Source organism: Tamandua tetradactyla, chromosome 15 (assembly GCF_023851605.1).
Source record: "Tamandua tetradactyla isolate mTamTet1 chromosome 15, mTamTet1.pri, whole genome shotgun sequence".
Taxonomy (NCBI): domain Eukaryota; kingdom Metazoa; phylum Chordata; class Mammalia; order Pilosa; family Myrmecophagidae; genus Tamandua; species Tamandua tetradactyla.
In genome coordinates this window covers 34462163-34489476 of record NC_135341.1, presented here as the reverse complement: position 1 = coordinate 34489476, position 27314 = coordinate 34462163, and the positions used below count along the sequence as shown (strand labels likewise).

Here is a 27314-nt window from a genome sequence, read left to right as displayed (position 1 = left end):
AGAAGTCAATGTTGAAGCATGTTGAAGAAACTAGCTCAAGTCTGATAATATAATAAGGGAGAAAAAGAGTTAAAAGGGGTCACTCACATAGTCACAGCTTTCTGGAAGCACATAGTGCACTTTATGTGTATAAAATGGTGTTAAGGGATGTTAAGGGATGGCTTTTCACTTGAAGGTCATTTGTTTTGTGTCTTTCCTCAAATCCAAATAAGGGAAATCTTATTTCTTCCTACACTGTCGATGGTGTAGTGGAGTATACTACTCCTGAAAGTCACTTAGTGTCTAGAGCTGAGATTAGAACAAGACCTGTTTACTCTTGGACACTGTTCAGTCAAATTGCCAGTCCTCATATACTTTAGGGAAACCTCTATGACTTGCCAGGATTGAGCTTCAGGAACATGAATATTGACATTCCTAGTCTCTCAGATTCTTTTCTGGTTGAGATTAGGACTTTTTGTCTATAGTGTTGTTTAACACTGGTACCCATGGGTTCGCTCCTTACGTTTTTGAGGAAAGGAGGCTGTAGATGTTTAGAGGCAGCAGCACTGTCGGTTTCTGGGGCAGTTGTCAGGATCAATGACAGGGGATTGACCTACCCCAGGATCAGCCGTTGGATCTAGCAGAAGCTGTCACACAAGCAGAAAAGGATAGACTGCCATCCTTCTGTTGTACTCCTTCAAGGATATCTATTTTTCACATAGTATTTATGCCCATCCAATGCTGATTCCTGTTACTTTGTTGTTATTGTTAAACCATTACGTATTAATCCAGTTAGAGCTAATGTGAGAATTTTAAGAAGCGATATTTTGCAAAACACCATTCACGTGGGACTCTGTGACAGCAGATAAGGATGTCACAAGCATGTATCTTGAGTAATTGACAAAGGCAATTTGGGTTGGATCAGCTGCTGGAATGATGTGTCCAAGTCTCCATCATGGAACTAGGACTGATTTTTAACACTAAAGAATGGCATTTTGGGAGTGGTCACCTTCTAGAACTTTTATTCACTAATTTTTTTGGGGGGGTATTATTTATTTGTTTACTAATTATTTCAAACATGCAGAAAATATTCAGAATAATACAGCAAATAATTGTGTGCTACTCTCCAGCTTTGTCATATTTCAACATTGTGCCATAATTTTGCTTCAGATATTATACTTTAAAAAGTGTGCAGATTGTAGTCTTTTGTATATTACTTTGTAGCTCTACTTCCCTTCTTTCCCTAGAGGTAACCCTGTTCTGATTTGTATGTTTTTCTCATGCATGTTTTCCTTTTACAACATGCATGTATACTTCCTTACAATAATGGGCATTCTTTTATATATTTTTAAAACTTTATATAAATGGTTATATTCTTGTATTTATCTTTCAGCAACTTTTTTACTTAATAGTATGTCTTTGAAGTTTACCTGTGTTGATTTCTGTTATGCTCTAGTTCATTTATTTCAAGTTATATACTATTCCATTGGATGAGTATGCCATAATATATTTATGTATTTTCTTGTTAATGAACGTATAGATTGCTTTTTATTTTTCACCAATCCTTGCAATGCCACAATGAGCATTCTTACTCAAATCTGCTTGTACTGGAGTCTCCTAGGAGTAAAATTTCTGAGACGTAGGTCACAACATCTCAACTTTGATAGAAATTCTCAATTATTCTTCACAGTATCAATTTGTACTCCCAGCAGTTGTGCATAAAAATTGTTCCTGCTCAGGCTAGAAGTAAAAACCTAAATTTGTGAAATACATACTAAACTCTGAAATTTGTTCTGCAACTGATTGTTGCAATGGGCTTTGAAATTTATTGCTTTTGTGTGTATATGTTATTTTTCACAAAAAGGAAAAAAGCCAACTGTGATGATAAATTCACAGCTATATGATGCTATTGTGAACCACTGATTATATACTTTGGATGATTACATGGTATATGAATATATAATATATATCAATAAATAACAATTTTTAAAAATTATTCAGCAACCTCTTCAGCTCTTTGTATTGTCAGCCTTTGGCTAAAATTTTAATGTGTGAAGTAGTATCTTGTTGGAATTTACCTATCCCTGATTAGATGTAGATTTTTAGATCTTTTCAAATGCTTTTTTTGTCATCTGGGTTTCCTCTTTTATGAATTACCTAAGCATATCCTTTGACTAATTTTCTACTGAGCTTATCTTTTTTTTTACTGATCTTTAAGAAATCAAAAAAGATTTCTTTTTTTGGTTCTGTGTTTGCAGATATCCTCTCCCAGAATATGGCTTGTCTTTTTTGGCACAAATCTTCACACACATGCAGTCCATACTTGGTGTTCAATCAGTGGCTTACAATATCATAACATAGTTGTGTATTCATCACCATGATCATTTTTTTTTATTAATTAACGGAAAAAAGAAATTAACCCAACATTTAGAAATCATACCATTCTACATATGCAATCAGTAATTCTTAACATCATCACATAGATGCATGATCATCATTTCTTAGTACATTTGCATCGGTTTAGAAGAACTAGCAACACAACAGGAAAAGATATAGAATGTTAATATAGAGAAAAGAAATAAAAGTAATAATAATAGTAAAAAAAAAAAAAACCTATAGCTCAGATGCAGCTTCATTCAGTGTTTTAACATGATTACTTTACAATTAGGTATTATTGTGCTGTCCATTTTTGAGTTTTTGTATATAGTCCTGTTGCACAGTCTGTATCCCTTCAGCTCCAATTACCCATTATGTTACCCTGTTTCTAACTCCTGCTGGACTCTGTTACCAATGACATATTCCAAGTTTGTTCTCGAATGTCCATTCACATCAGTGGGACCATACAGTATTTGCCCTTTAGTTTTTGGCTAAACTCACTCAGCATAATGTTCTCTAGGTCCATCCATGTTATTACATGCTTCATAAGTTTATCCTGTCTTAAAGCTGCATAGTATTCCATCGTATGTATATACCACAGTTTGTTTAGCCACTCGTCTGTTGATGGACATTTTGGCTGTTTCCATCTCTTTGCAATTGTAAATAATGCTGCTATAAGCATTGGTGTGCAAATGTCCATTTGTGTCTTTGCCCTTAAGTCCTTTGAGTAGATACCCAGCAATGGTATTGCTGGGTTGTATGGCAATTCTATGTTCAGCTTTTTGAGGAACTGCCAAACTGCCTTCCACAGTGGTTGCACCATTTGACATTCCCACCGACAGTGGATAAGTGTGCCTCTTTCACCGCATCCTCTCCAGACTTGTCCTTTTCTGTTTTGTTGATAATGGCCATTCTGGTGGGTGTGAGATGATATCTCATTGTGGTTTTGATTTGCATTTCTCTAATGGCCAGGGACATTGAGCATGTCTTCATGTGCCTTTTGGCCATTTGTATTTCCTCTTCTGGTAGGTGTCTGTTCAAGTCTTTTTCCCATTTTGTAATTGGGTTGGCTGTCTTTTTGTTGTTGAGTTGAACAATCTCTTTATAAATTCTGGATACTAGACCTTTATCTGATATGTCATTTCCAAATATTATCTCCCATTGTGTAGGCTGTCTTTCAACTTTCTTGATGAAGTTCTTTGATGCACAAAAGTGTTTAATTTTGAGGAGCTCCCATCTATTTATTTCCTTCTTCAGTGCTCTTGCTTTAGGTTTAAGGTCCATAAAACCGCCTCCAATTGTAAGTTTCATAAGATACCTCCCTATATTTTCCTCTAACTGTTTCATGGTCTTAGACCTAATGTTTAGATCTTTGATCCATTTTGAGTTAACTTTTGTATAGGGTGTGAGATATGGGTCTTCTTTCATTCTTTTGCATATGGATATCCAGTTCTCTAGGCACCATTTATTGAAGAGACTGTTCTGTCCCAGGTGAGTTGGCTTGACTGCCTTATCAAAGATCAAATGTCCATAGATGAGAGGGTCTATATCTGAGCACTCTATTCGATTCCATTGGTCGATATATCTATCTTTATGCCAATACCATGCTGTTTTGACCACTGTGGCTTCATAATATGCCTTAAAGTCAGGCAGCGCGAGACCTCCAGCTTTGTTTTTTTTCCTCAAGATGTTTTTAGCAATTCGGGGCACCCTGCCCTTCCAGATAAATTTACTTATTGGTTTTTCTACTTCTGAAAAATAAGTTGTTGGGATTTTGATCGGTATTGCATTGAATCTGTAAATCAATTTAGGTAGGATTGACATCTTCACTATATTTAGTCTTCCAATCCATGAACACAGTATGCCCTTCCATCTATTTAGGTCTTCTGTGATTTCTTTTAACAGTTTTTTGTAGTTTTCTTTATATAGGTTTTTTTGTCTCTTTAGTTAAATTTATTCCTAGGTATTTTATTCTTTTAGTTGCAATTGTAAATGGAATTCGTTTCTTGATTTCCCCCTCAGCTTGTTCATTACTAGTGTATAGAAATGCTACAGATTTTTGAATGTTGATCTTGTAAGCTGCTACTTTGCTGTACTCATTTATTAGCTCCAGTAGTTTTGTTGTGGATTTTTCCGGGTTTTCGACGTATGGTATCATATCATCTGCAAACAGTGATAGTTTTACTTCTTCCTCTCCAATTTTGATGCCTTGTATTTCTTTTTCTTGTCTAATTGTTCTGGCTAGAACCCCCAACACGATGTTGAATAACAGTGGTGATAGTGGACATCCTTGTCTTGTTCCTGATCTTAGGGGGAAAGTTTTCAATTTTTCCCCATTGAGGATGATATTAGCTGTGGGTTTTTCATATATTCCCTCTATCATTTTAAGGAAGTTCCCTTGTATTCCTATCCTTTGAAGTGTTTTCAACAGGAAAGGATGTTGAATCTTGTCAAATGCCTTCTCTGCATCAATTGAGATGATCATGTGATTTTTCTGCTTTGATTTGTTGATATGGTGTATTACCTTAATTGATTTTCTTATGTTGAACCATCCTTGCATACCTGGAATTAATCCTACTTGGTCATGATGTATAATTCTTTTAATGTGTTGCAGGATTCGGTTTGCTAGTATTTTGTTGAGGATTTTTGCATCTATATTCATTAGAGAGATTGGTCTGTAGTTTTCTTTTTTTGTAATATCTTTGCCTGGTTTTGGTATGAGGGTGATGCTGGCTTCATAGAATGAATTAGGTAGCTTTCCCTCCACTTCAATTTTTTTGAAGACTTTGAGCAGGGTTGGTACTAATTCTTTCTGGAATGTTTGGTAGAATTCACATGTGAAGCCGTCTGGTCCTGGACTTTTCTTTTTGGGAAGCTTTTGAATGACTGATTCAATTTCTTTACTTGTGATTGGTTTGTTGAGGTCATCTATTTCTTCTTGAGTCAAAGTTGGTTGTTCATGCCTTTCTAGGAACTTGTCCATTTCATCTACATTGTTGTATTTATTAGCGTAAAGTTGTTCATAGTATCCTGTTATTACCTCCTTTATTTCTGTGAGGTCAGTGGTTATGTCTCCTCTTCCATTTCTGATCTTGTTTATTTGCGTCCTCTCTCTTCTTCTTTTTGTCAATCTTGCTAAGGGCCCATCAATCTTGTTGATTTTCTCATAGAACCAACTTCTGGTCTTACTGATTTTCTCTATTGTTTTCATGTTCTCAATTTCATTTATTTCTGCTCTAATCTTTTTTATTTCTTTCCTTTTGCTTGCTTTGGGGTTAGTTTGCTGTTCTTTCTCCAGTTCTTCCAAGTGGACTGTTAATTCCTGAATTTTTGCCCTTTCTTCTTTTCTGATATAGGCATTTAGGGCAATAAATTTCCCTCTTAGCACTGCCCTTGCTGCATCCCATAGGTTTTGATATGTTGTGTTTTCATTTTCATTCGCCTCGAGATATTTACTAATTTCTCTTGTAATTTCTTCCTTGACCCACTCGTTGTTTAAGAGTGTGTTGTTGAGCCTCCCCGTATTTGTGAATTTTCTGGCACTCTGCCTATTATTGATTTCCAACTTCATTCCTTTATGATCTGAGAAAGTGTTGTGTATGATTTCAATCTTTTTAAATTTGTTGAGACTTGCTTTGTAACCCAGCATATGGTCTATCTTTGAGAATGATCCATGAGCACTTGAGAAAAAGGTGTATCCTGCTGTTGTGGGATGTAATGTCCTATAAATGTCTATTAAGTCTAGTTCATTTATAGTAATATTCAGATTCTCTATTTCTTTGTTGATCCTCTGTCTAGATGTTCTGTCCCTTGATGAGAGTGGTGAGTTGAAGTCTCCAACTATTATGGTATATGAGTCTATTTCCCTTTTCAATGTTTGCAGTATATTCCTCACGTATTTTGGGGCATTCTGATTCGGTGCGTAAATATTTATGATTGTTATGTCTTCTTGTTTAATTGTTCCTTTTATTAGTATATAGTGTCCTTCTTTGTCTCTTTTAACTGTTTTACATTTGAAGTCTAATTTGTTGGATATTAGTATAGCCACTCCTGCTCTTTTCTGGTTGTTATTTGCATGAAATATCTTTTCCCAACCTTTCACTTTCAACCTATGTTTATCTTTGGGTCTAAGATGTGTTTCCTGTAGACAGCATATAGAAGGATCCTGTTTTTAAATCCCTTCTGCCAGTCTATGTCTTTTGATTGGGGAATTCAGTCCATTAACATTCAGTGTTATTACTGTTTGGGTAATACTTTCCTCTACCATTTTGCCTTTTGTATTATATATATCATATCTGATTTTCCTTCTTTCTACACTCTTCTCCACACCTCTCTCTTCTGTCTTTTCATATCTGACTCTAGTGCTCCCTTTAGTATTTCTTGCAGAGCTGGTCTCTTGGTCACAAATTCTCTCAGTGACTTTTTGTCTGAAAATGTTTTAATTTCTCCCTCATTTTTGAAGGACAGTTTTGCTGGATATAGAAGTCTTGGTTGGCAGTTTTTCTCTTTTAGTAATTTAAATATATCATCCCACTGTCTTCTTGCTTCCATGGTTTCTGCTGAGAAATATACACATAGTCTTATTGGGTTTCCCCTGTATGTGATGGATTGTTTTCCTCTTGCTGCTTTCAAGATCCTCTCTTTCTCTTTGACCTCTGACATTCTAACTAGTAAGTGTCTTCGAGAACGCCTATTTGGATCTATTCTCTTTGGGGTGCGCTGCACTTCTTGGATCTGTAATTTTAGGTCTTTCGTAAGAGTTGGGAAATTTTCAGTGATAATTTCTTCCATTAATTTTTCTTCTCCTTTTCCCTTCTCTTCTCCTTCTGGGACACCCACAACACATATATTTGTGCGCTTCGTATTATCATTCAATTCCCTGAGCCCCTGCTCAAATCTTTCCATTCTTTTCCCTATAGTTTCTGTTTCTTTATGGATTTCAGATGTTCCATCCTCAAGTTCACTAATTCTAGCCTCTGTCTCTTGAAATCTACCATTGTAGGTTTCCATTGTTTTTTTCATCTCTTCTACTGTATCTTTCATTCCCATAAGTTCTGTGATTTGTTTTTTCAGACTTTCCATTTCTTCTTTTTGTTCATCCCATGCCTTCTTCATGTCCTCCCTCAATTTATTGATTTGGTTTTTGAAGAGGTTTTCCATTTCTGTTCGTATATTCAGAATTAGTTGTCTCAGCTCCTGTATCTCATTTGAGCTTTGGTTTGTTCCTTTGACTGGGCCATATCTTCAGTTTTCCTGGTGTGAATTGTTATTTTTTGCTGGCTTCTGGGCATTTAATCAGATTTCCCTGAGTGTGGGACCCAGCAGGTTGAAAGACTTTCCTGTGATGTCTCTGGGCTCTGTTTTTCTTATCCTGCCCAGTATGTGGTGCTTGTCTGTCTGCGGGTCCCACCAGCAAAAGATGTTGTGGCTCCTTTAACTTTGGAAGACTCTCGGTGCTGGGTGTGTGGTGGAGACAGAGGGAAGGTTGTAGGTTGGTTTTAATGGCTTCAAATTGTGAAGTCCTGGGATCTGAATTCCTTGAGAGAGGGATTCCACCTGAGTTGCGTTTCACCCCTCCCGCGGGGAAGGTTCAGGTGGTAGAGAGCCCTGAAAGCAGCCTGTTTCTGTGTTCGGGGCAGTTGCAACCTGTGTAATCCCAGCGCTGAGCCCAAAGGCAACCAATCCTCCGTAGAAACAGCCTCAGAAGGCTGTTTCGCCCCCTTTCCTCTTTTTCAGTTAACCCAATAGGCGACTTCCGCCTTGATCAGTTTCGCCTGAGCTGAGGGCCTATTTTTAGTAGTCAGAAGTTGTTCATTAATGCCACTATTGGTGTTAGGTTGGACTCAGTCTCTACTACTGTTGGAGACCCTTTCCTTTCCCTCCGGGAAGTCGCCTGTGGGGGAGGGGCGCCGGCCGCTGCGGCTTGGGGAGCCGCCGATCTGAGGCTCCCAGCCGGCCCGGGAAGCCGCGTGTGTGGGAGGGGCGCTGGTCGCCGCTGCTTGGGAAATCACTGATCCGAGGCTCCCAGCCGGCCCGCGAAGCCGCGTGTGTGGGAGGGTCGCCGGTTGCCGCGGCTTGGGGAACCGCTAATCCGAGGCTCCCAGCCGGCCCGGGAAGCCGCGTGTGTGGGAGGGGTGCCGGTCGCCATGGCTTGGGGAACCGCTGATCCGAGGCTTCCAGCCAGTCCGGGAAGCCGCACGTGAGGAAGGGCCGCCGGCCGCCGCGCCTTGGGGAACCGCTTATCCGAAGCTCCCAGCCGGCCCGGAAAGCCGCCCGTGAGGGAGAGGCGCCGGCCGCCATCTGCCGCGGCATGGGGAACTCGCCTCTCCAAGTCTCTCAGCCGGACCGGGAAGGAGAGAGGGAGTGGTGCCAGCCGCCAGCCGCTGCGGCCTGGGTAAGCGTGTGCCGCCTGGGGACCTCACCGCAGCAGAGTCTCGCAGCCGGTCCAGACTGGGGTACACTGTGTGTCCGGTCTTTGTCCTGGCTCCGGGAGCTGTTCTGTACTGTTTCTAGTCATTTAGTAGTTGTTCTGGAGGAGGAACTAAGACGTGCGCACCTTTCTAAGCCGCCATCTTCTCCCTGTAGCTTTCTAACTGTTTTCTAGGCTATTTATTATTTTTGCACCTGTATTTTCTAAGGATTTTCTCTTAAACTGGGCAGTTATCTAAATCAGGAAATTTAATACTGATGCAAAACTATTTATCTAATCTATAGTCCATATTCATATTAGATCACCTATTGTCCCCAGTATTTGCTTTTTTAGCTATTTTCTTTCCTAGGTCCAAGATTTAACCCAGGGTTACATGACACATTTAGTTGCTATGTCTCTTTAGTCTTGTTTAATCTGAAATAATTCTTAGAGGATTATTTTATATATATGGTAGGAGTATATACAGTTAGTCCCAGTGGTCTTCTAGTTGGCATTCTGATCCTAACTTCTTCACGGCATTCAAGGGAAAGGGGCTATCATCTTGAGAGTAACGAGATTACATTTGAATGGAACTCATCGGTATAATTTGATTTTTCCCCATTTTAACAGCTGCTAATAGATTTGGTAACCTGTGGGGAGGGGTTGAGGGGGCTTGTTGGTCAAGGGTGGGTAAATGTCTAATAGCTGATAGTTGGATGCTACCGGTATTTTAAATGCTTAGATCACTAGTGACCTTCATTGGTTCCACTAACTTTTTCCCAATTCACACGATCAGGTTTTGTGATCTATTAGAAGTTAGAAAACAGTGCATCTTAAACAGATCTGGTTCATCTAGGGGTTCTTCTCTTCCCTTTGTGAAGAGGGTGGGAGTAATCCATACTGGATTCTCAATTATAAATCCCTGTGCTATTTAATTATTAAGTTAGGTTAATTGGAAATGTGACATTTAGCAGTTTAAAGGTACTGCTTACCTGTGAGTTGATGTAAATGCCACAGTTTATTTTTGCACATGGGATGTCAAGAAATGGATGTTCAGAGTTTCTGTTGTACTTTGCATATATAAAGTTTTTCTTTAGTTTGTCGCTTAAATCCTTGTGATACTATACAGTTCTAAAGTTGACTAGCATTATCATTCATTTTAGAACCAGAAGAAGCAGAACCAGAAGTGTTTACTGATGTCTTTAAGGAGCTAAATGCCTAGAGTGCCCAAGTCCCTGGCAAAGCCAATGTGAAAGACTTGAATAACTATATAAATAAAATTAGTATATCATATTTTTTTCTGTAGAATATATATATGTATTTCTGAGGAGTATATAAAATCAGTATATCATTTTTTCTGTAGAATATATGTATTTCTATAGAATACACACACACACCCTTCACGTTATTCTGGCTTTAAAGAACATAAAATAATTCACACTGGAGAGATACCATAGGAATATCATCTATGTGGAAAACGTTAGTTTGTATTTATGAGCTTAGACAACATTTGAAAACAAATCCTGTGAATAACGTATCTGTGAAAGGCTTCAATGTTCAGGAATTAGATTACATGAGATAATTCATACTATAAATGTTTTGAATATAGAAGATATTTCAGCCCTTGAGTTAACCTTCAAGCATACTAGGGAATTCACAGACTGAAGAAACACTGTTTGCAATCAGTCTGGTATAGTCTTTAGTCATCTTGACTACTTCATCAATCTAAGCCAGTTCATACTGAGAGAATCAGTATTAATGTCATCTATGTAGCAAGCCTTTAGTAATATGGTCTGATAATAAACAGTGTGAGAGAACTCATGATATACATGTATTGAAAGTGAAAGGGTCTTCATCCAATGCCCCATTTATAGAGATGCAAGTCTTTAGCAGAGGATGATGCCCCTTGAAGGAGTACAGATAATTCATGCTGGAAGGTCCCTTGAAGGAGTACAGGTAACTAATGCTGGAGCTATTATTCATGAAAAATCATACAGATTCATTTATTCATACAGCAACATTTGTAGGGCAAGTGGGAATTCACACTATGAAACTCTTATCAGGGTCATGAATGAAAGCATATCTTCAGTGATCATTCATTCCTTTAGCATTGATATTCTTAATGCTGATGAAAAATCCTTCTAAAGTCAATACAGGATGATCTTCAACTGGATTTCACATCTAAAAATTCATAGTGGAAAATGAAGTACATTATATGAGCCATTTTGCACATAGTTCAGCAGTGTTAAGCATTCTGATCTGTAGAATATTTTAAAGATATAAAAGATGTATCATGTGGGGAGGAAGGAAAGTTATTGCTAACATGAATACGAATTTTGGTTTCAGATGGTGAAAATAGAATGGAAATAGTGGTGAAAGTTGCACAGTATTGTCTATGTACGTAATGTCAAAGAATTCATATAAAATGGTTAAAATTATTTTATACTAATGTATTTTACTACAATTAAAAATATTTTTTTTAAAAAAGGAGATGTATCACAAATGATATCCATTGCAACTTTTATTTAGAGCAGAAATCAACTTAGGAAAAACCACAATATACAAAAAAACAACTTGTATACCATTTAGTTGTGAGTTATTTTAAAAGAAGTGATTACTGAAAGTCTAAAGTGATCAAAATCAACTCCGAAAATTAGTGGTTTTTATTCGTATTTATAAAAGGATTTACTTAGAGTCCTTTTAGCCCATGCCACATATAAAAGAACATTGATTTGTTGAAATGCTGCTTATCCAGAGTTTTCAGGATCGGGTCTGGTGGGTTGGTTGACTAGATAGAGGGAAGTCTTTGCCAGAGTTCATACTGCCTGTTCTGCGGGTGATGAAAGGCAAACCACTCCCTCTATGCATTGAGTGTCTGGATTTGAAGACGATCCAGACTGAAGTCCATGTCTTTGTGATGGTTAGAGCTTTTAGGAGAGGTAGGAGCCCTGGAGGGTTTTTACTCTGGCAAGAGACTGGAAATGGAGGTAGTGAAGGGGGAGACAGGGATGGAACACCCAAGCACAGTTTGGCTTCTCTCCAAGCCTTTTCACCTCACCATCTAGAACATAAACCTGCTCTGCCTTTGAGCTTACCTGTATGCTGGGCTGGCTTTGACTCAGAGAAGTTTGTTAAAAGTAGGCCCTCCGTGCCTCTGCATGGAGACCCTTATCTCTGTAATTCCTTGCTTAAAAAATGAGAGCTGTGTTCTAAGAGATACAGGGCTCAGAAGTGGAATGGTAACACATTTAGCCACAATTTTCACTTTTACCTCATCCCCTATATTCAGAATTGTTAGGACCTTACTTTATTTCCCTTATTCCCTTTTTTTTTTTACTCCCCTCATATCTTACCAGTCCAATTTTTCTCTGTCACTTGTTCTCTGGCTTTTTTGGGGGGGATGGAGTCGAGGTGTGAGAAGGTCTGATCAAGACAATATAGAGAATAAAATGAGTCTTTCACTTCCTGTCCTTGCAGTAACCTTCCAGAGCTTTATTGCTGATTATCCAGAAAGCTTAGGACTGACAGATATACAGGTAAGTGTTGCCCATTGACCTCTTGGATGAATGCCCAACCAAATTAGGGAAAGCTTTTAGGGGGAACCCAAGGGACATCAGACCTTGGCCATTATAGGGGATATGGATAGCAGAGCCTCAGTGGAAAAAGTGGAAATTTGATTTTGAAAATGTATTAATTTCAGTCATTGAGAAAGTTTGCCTTTAATAGCTAATTACATTTACAAAATAACCATGTATATCATTTACTTATCAGAGTAAATCTTAGTTTTTATTCAAATACAGTAGGGAACTATTCATATATTTTATGATACTCCTATAATGTGGTCCTTTGCTTTTCACACTTAAAAAATGCCAATTTTATCATTTTTCTTAAGAAATATACATGAAAGTATTTAAGTATTCAAGGAGCGTGATGTATACAACCTACTCTTAGAAAATTGATGGATAGATAGATAGAGATAGATAGATAGATGAATAGGTAGATGGATAGATGGAGTGATATAGCAAATGTGGCAAATGTTAAAAGTTGGTGGGTCTGGGTATACAGGTGGAGTATACAGGTTGGAGTTCCCTGTATGGGTTTTGTATTATTTTTACAACTGTCTTGTAAGTTTGAAATTATTAAAAATAAGCTTTTTTTAATGTTAATTTTTCTTTCTATGATACCTGAAAGTTTGGAAGAAAGAATCCATAGATCTTCGAGTCCTTTGTCTTAATACAACAGTTCTTTAACATTTTGGTCTTTGGATCTCAAATTTTTAACTGTGTATCTGAAAAATTCTTAAGGACTCTAAAGAGCTTGTTTATGTGGGCTATATTGATCAATATTTGTGGTATTAGAAATTAAAATGGAGAAATTTGAAAATATTAATTCATTTTAAAAATAAACTCATTATATGTTAATAAATATTTTTAGTGAAAATAACTATATTTCCAAAATAAATGAATTAGAAGAGTACTGTTGTTTTTTACACATTAAAAAATCTCTAATGTCTGGCTGCATAGAGACAGCTGGACTCTCGGATATGCTTCTGTATCTAGTCTGTCATGACTTATTGTTCTGATTGAAGTATAGGAAGAAAAGACAGCTCACACAGAAAAGTAATTGGAAAAGGGAGGAGTGTTTTAATGGCGTTTTCAGATAATTGTGGATAATCTTTGGTATCCACAACTCTGACAAGTGATAGTTTTTTAAAGATTAGTTGCAACCTGGAATTTGAAACCATAAAGGGAACTTTTTGTACTCTGCGGCATTAAAATCCATTGGTCTATCTTGCCTTTTGAAGAGCTCTTTAATCTGTGTGTGATTTTGACATTGTAGTTACCCTGAAAGGGTCTCAAGGATGCCCAGGGGTCCCTGGACCACACTTGAGTACTGTTATCTTAGAATCTGTTAAACCTCATCCCTTACGTGGGTTGGAATAAGAGGATTAATTGAAGCCAAGGAACAACTTAACTTGCCAAGGTCATATAGATAATTACTGGCAGAGCTGTAGCTAGAATTTAGGTTTTTTTTAATGATCCTATAAACATGTCTCTAGTGCCTCTCTCTGTGCTTGGAACCAATTCTCTGGACCAGGTATAATTTTATTGCCTCTTAGGAGACAGTTTTCTCCTGTGACCCTGGTTCCTTCGAACCTTCAGTGTTTAAGTTCCAAACGGCCACAGGTTTCATTATATTTCCAGGAGAAATGTGTTGAGTTCTGTTGGTCTAACTCTGTGGCTACCTTGTGTGTGTGTCTAAATATGTTTTTAAGTAACTGATAGGTATTCAAAAGGCATTTGGGCAACATGGAAGTTTGAAGTACACATTGGGTGAGATTCAAATGTGTCTTTCTCTTGCACAAGAAGGGTATTTTGAAATAATTTTAAAGATCCACAGTGGCCATTATAGGAGATCCTCTTTACTCTTAGCAGACTGAGATGCACTTATTTTTTAGGTACAATTTGTTAGGTATTTAATAAATACTATATTTGCACTGAAATTCTTTTGTCTTTGAATTATATAACTCTACTGGGTTTCTTCTAAGGGATGTTGCCCAAAAATTTTGGACTAAATGCTTTTCTTCTCTTAGAAGATCCACCCCTGGTAAATTAGCTTAAATTCAGGGTTTTATTTATATGCTTCGTGAAGGTAATCAGTGCACCTGCTATGGAATTGCTTTGAGATCATTTGAGGAAATTGAATATTGCTCAGAGTCACTGAAATTACTGAGGCGATAACAGGATGAAAAAGATTATTTTATTTAAAAGGAAAGATCAGGGTACTACACAGGCCTATGAGGACATATTGGAAATTTCACGGGCTGCCCTACAGTGATGAGGCAGTTGCGTTGGCCCTTGGTTCTCTGATTTCACTGTGGTCTCTCCAAGCATGGATCTGCTTGTGAACAAAGGATTTGCTTGAGTGTGTGTGTGTGTATGTGTGTGTGTATGTGTTTCCTCCTGTGTTCTTCCCTCCAGGCAAAAGCATATGTGCCTACATGATTAATTCTGCTGATTTTTGGCCAGGCACCACTCTACAGGCAGATGTCATTGTCTTTGAACTTAGCAGGTCAGAATAACCTTACCGTTCATTCTTAAAATTGCTGTGAGGGACCAGACTGAGATTGGCTGTGGGTTTCATCATAATTATAGCCTCATTTTAGCAAACTTAATATTTTAGACTGTAGAGTTATTAGCGTGCTACTTAGAAGCTAAATATTTTCTTTTAAAAAAGGTTCTCCTTTGAGTTCCTTTAAGTAGCTAGTTCTCCAGGTCCATTAAAATAGAGTTTAATTCCCAGAATTTGCCTTTGAAGCACAAGTCCTCATTAAGGTGCAGCATACCTATAATCCTTCTCCAAGTTTCTCTGTGTATTAGAGGCAGAGCCTCTCTTTACTGGAGATAGAGGCATGTTTCACATGGAATAAGGAGCAAACATGGGAGACAAATTTTTTCTTTATTAACGTTTTTCCTCATTTCTGTGTAACTATTCTACTAAGAGCTAAGCTTTTTAATCAGGGTATTCTGAAAGGCTGTTCCCACATGGAGGTGTCTGTGTATGGAAGTAGAGCCTCTCAGACAAGGAATGTATTTTACCATGTTGCTGTCCCCAACACCACCTTTTCCTGTCATTTTCCCACTGTGACCTGTTTGAAGCAGATCAGTAATGACAAAACTTGCCCCTTAAGTAGTTGGTATGGTTCAAAAGAGCTGAGAAAAGAGATTGTTGTAAAGTTATCTGTAAAAAAAAAGTTGAGTGACTATAGAAAGAAAAGAGAAAAATCAAGTTTGATGGAACTCAAGCATCAGTTTTCGGTCTCTTTGTTAATGGGCATCTGAGGGGTTTGGATACTGTTTTTAAGTGTTCTCTATTTTAAATGTAAGGACTAGACCAATGTCTCTCATATTGTAACAGTTTGTGTGATTGTTGAATGTCTGATAGAATGTTTGCTTCTTTCTTTCAGGAGTTTGGAGCTGAGATTGTTTTGAAGATTTCTGAGAGTTTATAGAAGGCTTTTCCTTGTTATTGCTTGACTCTAAGTGATTGTCATTTTTCTACCACTGTGTAATTTCTTCTTTACAATGGTAGGCATACAGATTACTTGAAGGTACTTGCTAATTAAAAATGGTGTCTAAAAGCCACTCCATAATCAGCCAAGTATAATGTTAGCAAAACACTCTCATCTCAAGCATCTCATCTCAACCCCTCAAGATGAAACAGAGGGGTTGTGCTGATTATAAGCATAGGCTTCCAAACACTGAGGAGTTGCTGATGAATTATCATCATACTAATATTTAGAAATAAGTCTCACTTTCATAACTGCTAATGTCTGTTTGATTTACTTTTTTAAAGCAGTGTTTTAACTGTAAAATATAATATATATACTAAAGAAAGAAGGAAAAAAGCAATGATTTTTCAAAGCACACTTCAACAAGTAGTTACAGGACAGATCCCAGAGTTTGTCATAGGTACATTCCACCATTTCAGATTTTTCCTTCCACCTGCTCCAAATACTGGAGGCTAGGAGGAATATTAATATAGTGATTCAGCAGCCATACTCGTTTGTTAAATCCCATTTACTCTGTTCTACCCCCTTCTTCTTTAATGTTTTTCCTAATCTATAGGGAACTTTGGGCAATGCCCATGCTGACTTTTTCATGTTGAGAAGAGGTGTTCACACTAAAGGATAGGGAAATAAAATTAATTGATAATCGTGGAGAGGCTGATCCTTCTGAGTTTCTGGATTTATCTGACCTAGGAACCCTCTGTGAATTTTATGTTCTGGGAAGGCTAACCTAGTACATGAAACCTTTATAGAGTCTCATTTCAAGCCCTAGGTGTTCTTAAGAGTCAACAGGAGTGATACTGATTGGGGTATAGCAGATCATTGCAATTAGCACTATCTAACTGAAGCTTGTATAAGTAGCCTCCAGAATAGCCTCTTGATTCCATTTGATCTCTCTTGGGCCCTGATGCCTTATTTGTTAAAATTCTTTCCTTCCTTTTGGTCTGGAAGGCATTGTTGATCCCACAGTGCCATGGCCAGACTCATCCCTGGTGTCACGTTCCATGTTGTCAGGGAGGTTTTCACCCCTGAATGGCTTGTGCCACATGGGGGGAGGGCAATGATTTAACTTCTTCCTTTCTAAAATTTACTAAATGAACAAAATATACAGAATGTCATTCCTACAGTTTTGAGATTAGCTTAACATTAAGTAAATGGTAACCCAGCATTAGTAGTAGTAATTTGTATTTGTGACCCTTCTTTCTTCACTATGCCATAATGCCTGTATTAGTTAGGGTTCTGTAGAGAAACAGAATCAACAGGGAACACTCACAAATATAAAATTTATAAAAGTGTCTCACGTGACCACAGGAATACAGAGTCCAAAATCCTCAGGGCAGGCTGTGAAGCCAACGACTCCGATGGGGTGTCTGGATGTACTCCACAGGAGAGGCTCACCAGCTGAAGCAGGGATGGAGCCTGTGTCTTCCGAATCCTCCTTAAAAGGCTCCTGTGATTAGATTAAGCATCACTCATTGCACAAGACACTCCCCTTTGGCTGATAACAAATGAAATCAGCAGTGGATGCAGCTGACATGATCATGATCTAATTCTATGACATGTCCTCATTGCAACAGACAGGCCATCACTTGCCCAACCAGACAAACAGGTACCACAGCTTGGCCAAGTTGGCACATGTCCCTGACCATGACAGTCCATCCCTTGTCAACTTGGCAGCTATATATATCACCTTAAACCATACCTGATTTCCAAATGAAAACAATAAAACACGCATTTTTTCTTTGACCTAAAAATACTCAACTGTCTTGCATATACTGGAAACACATTAAATCTCTCCAGAATAGGGCACAAATCCTTGGGCAACATTCATCCTTAAACTTGAAATCTTACAACTTAAATAGTATAACATGAACAAAACAGCATTACAGTCCTCGTTTCTGTAACTCATCGTGTGGTTGAAGTTCATATTTATCACTGCCTTCTCCCACTACCCATTCCATATTCCCTTTACCCTCAGCAAGCACTTCAGCTGGTTGTGGTTCTTTGCCTGGTGGGGTGACGCAAACCTTCATTCCTGAAGTTTTTGAGCCATTGGTAGTTCTGCCTGGATTGGATTGTTGCAGTTTTCCATTGATTTTAATCACAGGGCATGGTACTACTAAAAGACGCCCTAGGGGGTTTCCTATATTCCAGGAAAACTCTTCTTTACCTCCATTATGTAGGTGCAGTCCTACTTCCTCCTGATAGTCAGGGTCAGTTACCCTAGACAATAATGTAATCCCCTTCTTGGCTTGTTGATCCAGTGGCATAAGTAGCCCAAAGTGACCAGGTGGCAGTCTTAACTTCCAGTTCAGTGGAATCGTTGTTTCTCTTGGAGGAAACACTCCCCATTTTGAAACTAAAACCTGTAGACCAGCAGAGCTCAGGGTCGCAGGGACAGGAAACAAACATTTTCCTAGTGGATCACTAGGGGTAATAGTGAGTGGTACCACTCCCATTTCCACCCCTTGGTTCCTGGACCTATGGATCCTGGACCTATGGATCCTGGCTATGGGAGAAACAGCACCATACAGCAGACACTGATTTAGAGCATACACAGCTTCCTGGAGAACATTACCCCAGCCTTTTAAGGTGTTACCACCTAGTTGGCACTGTAATTGAGTTTTCAAAAGGTCATTCCACCGTTCTATCAATCCAGCTGCTTCTGGATGATGGGGAACATGGTAAGACCAGAGAATTCCATGAGCATGTGCCCATTCCCGCACTCCATTTGCTGTGAAGTGTGTTCCTTGATCAGAAGCAATGCTATGTGAAATATCATGACGATGGGTAAGGCATTCTATAAGCCCATGGATGGTAGATTTGGCAGAAGCATTGCGTGCAGGGAAAGCAAACCCATATCCAGAGTATGTGTCTGTTCCAGTTAGAACAAATCACTGTCCCTTCCATGAAGGGAGTGGTTCAGTGTAATCAACGTGCCACCATGTAGCTGGCTGGTCACTTTGGGGAATGGTGCCATATCGGGGGCTGAGTGTGGGTCTCTGCTGCTGGCAGGTTGGGCACTCAGCAGTGGTTGTAGCCAGGTCAGCCTTGGTGAATGGAAGTCCATGTTGCTGAACCCATGCATAACCTCCATCCCTACCACCATGACTGCTTTGTTCATGAGCCCATTGCGCAATGACAGGAGTTGCTAGGGAAAGAGGCTGACTAGTATCCACAGAACAGGTCATCTTATCCACTTGATTATTAAACACTTCCTCTGCTGAAGTCACCCTCTGGTGTGCATTCACATGTGACACAAATATCTTCATGTTTTTAGCCCACTCAGAAACGTCTCTCCACATACTTCTTCCCCAGACCTTTTTGTCACCAATTTTCCAATTATGGTCTTTCCAAGTCCCTGACCATCCAGCCAAACCATTAGCAACAGTCCATGAGTCAGTATACAAACGCACCTCTAGCCAGTTTTCCTTCCAAGCAAAATGAACAACCAGGTGCACTGCTCGAAGTCCTGCCCACTGGGAGGATTTCCCCTCATCACTGTCCTTCAACGACACCCCAGAAAGGGGTTGTAATGCTGCAGCTGTCCACTTTTGGGTGGTACCTGCATATCGTGCTGAACCATCTGTAAACCAGGCCTGAGTTTTCTCTTCCTCAGTCAATTCACTGTAAGGAACTCCCCAAGAGGCCATAGCTCTGGTCTGGGAAAGAGAAGTAATGTGACAGGAGTGGAAACCATGGGCATTTGGTCTCCTTCTTCATGTAACTTACTTGTGCCTTCAGGACCTGCTCTGGCTCTATCTCGTATATACCATTTCCATTTTACAATAGAGTGCTGCTGTGCATGCCCAACTTTATGGCTTGGTGGGTCAGACAACACCCAGCCCATGATAGGCAACTCAGGTCTTATGGTAACTTGGTGGCCCATGGCTAACCGTTCAGTCTCTGCTAAGGCCCAGTAGCAGGCCAAAAGCTGTTTCTCAAAAGGAGAGTAGTTATCTGCAGCAGATGGTAAGACTTTGCTCCAAAATCCTAAGGGTCTGCATTGTGATTCTCCTATAGGGGCCTGCCAAAGGCTCCAGACAGCATCTCTATTTGCCACTGACACTTCCAGCACCATTGGATCTGCTGGATCATACGGCCCAAGTGGCAGAGCAGCTTGTACAGCAGCCTGGACCTGTCGCAGAGCCTCCTCTTGTTCAGGTCCCCACTCAAAATTAGCAGCTTCTCTGGTCACTCGATAAATGGACCAGAGTAGCACACCCAAATGAGGAATATGTTGTAGCCAAAATCCAAAAAGACCAACTAGGTGTTGTGCCTCTTTTTTGGTCGTAGGAGGGGCCACATGCAGCAACTTATCCTTCACCTTAGAAGGGATATCTCCACATGCCCCACACCACTGGACACCTAGAAATTTTGCTGAGCTGGAAGGCCCCTGTATTTTTCTTGGATTTATCTCCCATCATCTGACATGCAAATGCCTTACCAGTAAATCTAGAGTAGTTGCTACTTCTTACTCACTAGGTCCAATCAACATGATGTCATCAATATAATAGACCAGTGTGATGTCTTGTGGGAGGCAGCAACGATCAAGGTCTCTGTGGACAAGATTATGGCATAGGGCTGGAGAGTTGATATACCCCTGAGGTAGGACAGTGAAACTATATTGCTGACCTTGCCAGCTGAAGGCAAACTGTTTCTGGTGGTCCTTACTAAAAGCTATTGAGAAAAAAGCATTTGCCAGATCAATAGCTGCATACCAGGTACCAGGGGATGTATTGATTTGCTCAAGCAATGATACCACATCTGGAATAGCACCTGCAGTTGGAGTTACCACCTGGTTGAGCTTACAATAATCCACTGTCATCCTCCAGGATCCGTCTCTTTTCTGTACAGGCCAAATAGGAGAGTTGAAGGGGAATGTGGTGGGAATCACTACCCCTGTATCCTTCAAGTCCTTAAGAGTGGCAGTACTCTCTGTAATCCCTCCAGAAATCCGGTATTGTTTCTAATTTACTATTTTGCTTGGTAGGGGCAGTTCTAGTGGCTTCCACTTGGCCTTTCCTACCATAATAGCCTCACAGCAAGAGTTAGAGAGCCAGTGTGGGGATTCTGCCAGTTACTCAGTATGTCTATACCAATTATATATTCTGGAACTGGGGAAATAACTACATGATGGGTCCGGGGGCCCACCGGACCCACTGTGGGATGGACCTGAGCTAAAACTCCATTGATCACCTGGCCTCCATAAGCCCTCACTCTGACTGGTGGTCCAGAGTGATGTGTTGGGTCCCCTGGAATTAATGTCACTTCTGAATCAGTGTCTAATAATCTCCGAAATATCTGACCATTTCCTTTTCCCCAGTGCATAGTTACCCTGGTAAAAGGCCGTCGGTCTCCTTGGGGAAGGCTTGGAGGAAGATTAACAGTATGAATTTGTAGCAGTGTAACAGGGTTCTCCCCAAAAGGGGCCTGGCCTCCCCTTCATTCAAGGGGCTCAGGGTCTGTAAACTGTTTCAAGTCTGGAAATTGATTAAGGGGCCGTGACTCTGTGTTTTTTGTAATTCAGGTTAGACTTCTCTTCACTTGACCTAGAACTCTTTTGTTTATATAGCTCGAACAAGAATTTAGTAGACTGCCCTTCTATTGTATTTCTCGGTACCCCATGATTTACTAGCCAGTGCCACAAATCTCTGCGTGTCATATAATTTTGACGCCTGCTTTGAGTTTGCTGTCTATTATAATAGCCACGCCTACCCTGTCTTTGGCGATTAAGTGCTGCCACCTGGCTTCTGCCAACTCAGGATCCTGTCATCCCCATTGTGTTTAAGGATTCCAGCTCAGTGACAGCAGTTCCTACAGTAATATCTGACCTACAGAGAAGTGTAACCACAGAGCTCTTCAGGGATGATGGTGCTAGCCTCACAAATTTATTTCTCACTGTTCTGGTAAAAGGTGCATCCTCTGGACACTCCTGGGATGTAAGAGCAGGCTTTGCATGATAAATCCACTCCAACATTCCAATCTCTAAGCCTCTGGATCCCCTCATCTACATTATACCAGGGCAGTTCTGGCATTTCAACCTCAGGTAATGTTGGCCACCTTTTGATCCATGTTTCAACCAACCATCCAAACTGTTAATGCTTTTTCTAACCGCTTGAGCTATAACATTGAATGCAGAATCTCTGCTTAGTGGGTCCGTATCGATATTTCAGCCTGATCCAGCCTTATATTCCTCCCACCATTATCCCACACCCTTGAAATCCATTGCCACACATATTTCCCTGATTTCTGTCTACATAAATTGGAAAACTCACATAGTTCTTTTGGAGTATAACATACCTCCTCATGTGTGATACTTTGTACCTCACCTTTAGGAGCCTGTTGGGTCTTTGGTCTAGTTATAGGTCTGGAAGAAATGAGGGGTGGTGGGGGTGGTTCATGAAAATAATTAGAAATATCTTCCAAGCCATTTGTTTCAGGGCCTTCATTTGCGGTTTCATCTGGTGAAACGTGATTAATCACTGTAGGGTTAATCCCTTCAGAAGGAGGTTGGGTGGCCAACTTCTCAAGGCAGGCTGGAGGTGGGGTGGTTATGTCCTCAGGGCAGACTATTACAGAGTTATCTAGAGAAGACTCAGCATGATCTAGGGTTTCAACCTCACCCCCGACATCATTATCAATCCATATGTCACCATCCCATTTTTCAGGGTCCCGCTCCTTTCCAATCAATGCCCTCACTTTAATGGCAGACACCATGCAAGATTGAAATTTCAGTTTACGTTGTAAAGTTGCTACTCTAACAATAAGATTCTGAGTCTGATTTTCAGAGATCTCAAGTCCGTGGCTACAGGAAATAAGATTTTCCTTCAGGATACTCATAGAAATGTTTACATCTTTCAGACAGCGTTTAAGCTTCTTGTTTGAAGCCTTAAGCCCATCTTTTTCACCCCTTAATGTAGCCAGTGTATCTGACAATAACCAACCAACATCTCTATATCTCCTATTTTTACAAAAACTCTGTAAAGGTGTCAAAAACATTATCCCCCAGAGTCCGGCTTTGTACAAGCAAAGCATTAGGAGAATCGAATGATGATATTTTGACTATCTCTTTTGCGAACTCACTCCATGGATTGGGAGTGTCATTCTGATTACGGGAATCAGAGTCCTTAGTGTCTTTGAGTCTAGTCAGAGTAGAAAAGCATTCGTAAAATCCCATTTTTAAGATTCTGTTTTTTTTTTTTTTTTGCTGATACATATTTTTTATTGTGGTAAAATATAAATAACATAAAATTTGCTGTTTTAACAATTTTCAAGTATACAGTTCAGTGGCATTATTTACATTACAATGTTGTACAATAATCACTGCTGTTTCCAAACTTTTTCAGTATCTCATTCCACTCCTTCCCCTGTTGATCTTTCATCTTTCATATTTCTGTGAATTTTCTTATTTTCTAGATATTCCCTAAGTAGAATAATACAGTATTTGTCTTTTTGTGTCGGGCTGATTTCAGTGAGCATACTGTTTTCTCTAGGTTCACCCACATTGTAGTGTAGATTAGAATTTCATTCCTTTTTATGGCTAAATAATATTCTACTGTATGTATATACAGCAGATTTTGTTTATTCATTTGTTGATGGACACTTCAGTTGTTTCCACCTTTTTTGCTGTTGTGAATAATGCTGCAGTGAACAGTGGAGTACAACTGTCTGCTTGGGTTCCTGTTTCAGTTCTTCTGGGTGTGTATCTGGTTGTGGATTTGCTAGGTTGTATGGAAATTCTGTGCTTAACTTTCTGGGGAACTGCCAAACTGTTTCCCAGAGCAGCTGCACCATTGTACATTTCCATGAGCACTGCTCAAGTGTTCTTATTTCCCCACATGCTTGCAAACACTTATTTCTGTTTTTTCATTTCAGCCATCCTGATAGATGTGAAGTGGTATCTCGTTATTTTTATTTTTATTTCCCTAATAGTTAATGCTGTTGATAATTTTTCATATGCTTATTGATCATTTGTGTATCCTTTTTTTTTACATTTTTTTATTAATTAAAAAAAAATTAACTAACACAACATTTAGAAATCATTCCATTCTACATATGCAATCAGTTATTCTTAATATCATCACATAGATGTATGATCATCATTTCTTAGTACATATGCATCGATTTAGAAAAAGAAATAGCAAGACAACAGAAAAAGAAATAAAATGATAATATAGAGAAAAGATAAAAATAAAAATAAAAAATACAAAAATATATTAGAAAAAATAAATAAATAAATAAAAAAACAAGAAAAAAACAAAAAAAAAACTATAGCTCAGATGCAGCTTCATTCAGTGTTTTAACATAATTACATTACAATTAGGTAGTATTGTGCGGTCCATTTTTTTTTTTTTTTAGAAATCATACCATTCTACATATGCAATCAGTAATTCTTAACATCATCACATAGATGCATGATCATCGTTTCTTAGTACATTTGCATCGGTTTAGAAGAACTAGCAGTACAACCGAAAAAGATATAGAATGTTAATATAGAGAAAAAAAATGAAAGTAATAATAGTAAGAACAAAACAAAACAAAACAAAAACCTATAGCTCGGATGCAGCTTCATTCAGTGTTTTAACATGATTACTTTACAATTAGGTATTATTGTGCTGTCCATTTTTGAGTTTTTGTATCTAGTCCTGTTGCACAGTCTGTATCCCTTCCACTCCAATTACCCATTATCTTACCCTGTTTCTAACTCCTGCTGGACTCTGTTACCAATGACATATTCCAAGTTTATTCTCAAATGTCGGTTCACATCAGTGGGACCATACAGTATTTGTCTTTTAGTTTTTGGCTAGACTCACTCAGCATAATGTTCTCTAGGTCCATCCATGTTATTATATGCTTCATAAGTTTATCATGCCTTAAAGCTTCATAATATTCCATCATATGTATATACCACAGTTTGTTTAGCCACTCGTCTGTTGATGGACATTTTGGCTGTTTCCATCTCTTTGCAATTGTAAATAACGCTGCTATAAACATTGGTGTGCAAATGTCCGTTTGAGTTTTTGCCCTTAATTCCTTTGAGTAGATACCCAGCAATGGTATTGCTGGGTCGTATGGCAATTCTATATTCAGCTTTTTGAGGAACCGCCAAACTGCCTTCCACAGTGGTTGCACCATTTGACATTCCCACCAACAGTGGATAAGTGTGCCTCTTTCACCGCATCCTCTCCAGACTTGTCCTTTTCTGTTTTGTTGATAATGGCCATTCTGGTGGGTGTGAGATGATATCTCATTGTGGTTTTGATTTGCATTTCTCTAATGGCCAGGGACATTGAGCATGTCTTCATGTGCCTTTTGGCCATTTGTATTTCCTCTTCTGGTAGGTGTCTGTTCAAGTCTTTTTCCTGTAATTGGGTTGGCTGTCTTTTTGTTGTTGAGTTGAACAATCTCTTTATAAATTCTGGATACTAGACCTTTATCTGATATGTCGTTTCCAAATATTGATTCCCATTGTGTAGGCTGTCTTTCTACTTTCTTGATGAAGTTCTTTGATGCACAAAAGTGTTTAATTTTGAGGAGTTCCCATTTATTTATTTCCTTCTTCAGTGCTCTTGCTTTAGGTTTAAGGTCCATAAAACTGCCTCCAATTGTAAGATTCATAAGATATCTCCCTACATTTCCCTCTAACTGTTTTATGGTCTTAGACCTAATGTTTAGATCTTTGATCCATTTTGAGTTAACTTTTGTATAGGGTGTGAGATATGGGTCTTCTTTCATTCTTTTGCATATGGATATCCAGTTCTCTAGGCACCATTTATTGAAAAGACTGTTCTGTCCCAGGTGAGTTGGCTTGACTGCCTTATCAAAGATCAAATATCCATAGATGAGAGGGTCTATATCTGAACACTCTATTTGATTTCATTGGTCGATATATCTATCTTTATGCCAATGCCATGCTGTTTTGACCACTGTGGCTTCATAATATGCCTTAAAGTCCGGCAGCGCAAGACCTCCAGCTTCGTTTTTTTTCCTCAAGATGTTTTTAGCAATTCGGGGCACCCTGCCCTTCCAGATAAATTTTCTTATTGGTTTTTCTATTTCTGAAAAATAAGTTGTTGGGAATTTGATTGGTATTGCATTGAATCTGTAAATCAATTTAGGTAGGATTGACATCTTAACTATATTTAGTCTTCCAATCCATGAACACGGTATGCCCTTCCATCTATTTAGGTCTTCTGTGATTTCTTTTAGCAGGTTTTGTAGTTTTCTTTATATAGGTTTTTTGTCTCTTTAGTTAAATTTATTCCTAGGTATTTTATTCTTTTAGTTGCAATTGTAAATGGGATTCGTTTCTTGATTTCCCCCTCCGCTTGTTCATTGCTAGTGTATAGAAATGCTACAGATTTTTGAATGTTGATCTTGTAAGCTGCTACTTTGCTGTACTCATTTATTAGCTCTAGTAGTTTTGTTGTGGATTTTTCTGGGTTTTCGACGTATAGTATCATGTCGTCTGCAAACAGTGATAGTTTTACTTCTTCCTTTCCAATTTTGATGCCTTGTATTTCTTTTTCTTGTCTAATTGCTCTGGCTAGAACCTCCAACACAGTGTTGAATAATAGTGGTGATAGTGGACATCCTTGTCTTGTTCCTGATCATAGGGGGAAAGTTTTCAATTTTTCCCCATTGAGGATGATATTAGCTGTGGGTTTTTCATATATTCCCTCTATCATTTTAAGGAAGTTCCCTTGTATTCCTATCCTTTGAAGTGTTTTCAACAGGAAAGGATGTTGAATCTTGTCAAATGCCTTCTCTGCATCAATTGAGATGATCATGTGATTTTTCTGCTTTGATTTGTTGATATGGTGTATTACATTATTTGATTTTCTTATGTTGAAACATCCTTGCATACCTGGGATGAATCCTACTTGGTCATGATGTATAATTCTTTTAATGTGTTGTTGGATACGATTTGCTAGAATTTTGTTGAGGATTTTTGCATCTATATTCATTAGAGAGATTGGCCTGTAGTTTTCTTTTTTTGTAGTATCTTTGCCTGGTTTTGTATGAGGGTGATGTTGGCTTCATAGAATGAATTAGGTAGTTTTCCCTCCGCTTCGATTATTTTGAAGAGTTTGAGGAGAGTTGGTACTAATTCTTTCTGGAATGTTTGATAGAATTCACATGTGAAGCCGTCTGGTCCTGGACTTTTCTTTTTAGGAAGCTTTTGAATGACTGATTCAATTTCTTTACTTGTGATTGGTTTGTTGAGGTCATCTATGTCTTCTTGAGTCAAAGTTGGTTGTTCATGTCTTTCCAGGAACCTGTCCATTTCCTCTAAATTGTTGTGTTTATTAGCGTAAAGTTGTTCATAGTATCCTGTTATTACCTCCTTTATTTCTGTGAGGTCAGTAGTTATGTCTCCTCTTCCATTTCTGATCTTATTTATTTGCATCCTCTCTCTTCTTCTTTTTGTCAATCTTGCTAAGGGCCCATCAATCTTATTGATTTTCTCATAAAACC

At 38.8% G+C, this 27314-nt stretch overlaps 1 protein-coding gene across 14 annotated transcripts in view; it reads left to right on the top strand.

Moving 5' to 3' along the window:
• The window catches only part of RAD54L2 (RAD54 like 2), a 244199-nt gene that overhangs the window by 99280 nt on the left and 117605 nt on the right, over positions 1–27314 (top strand). For 6 of the 14 annotated variants that reach the window (XM_077129148.1, XM_077129143.1, XM_077129145.1 and 3 more), the window contains one exon: positions 12242–12300. The exons of 4 other annotated variants lie outside the window; for them this stretch is intronic. The gene's annotated coding sequence lies outside the window, so the exon portion shown is untranslated. Of the gene's footprint in view, positions 1–10028; positions 11162–12241; positions 12301–15731; positions 15853–27314 lie in introns of those variants that run through there. 4 more of the 14 variants (XM_077129152.1, XM_077129151.1, XM_077129154.1 and 1 more) reach the window with 3 other exon arrangements.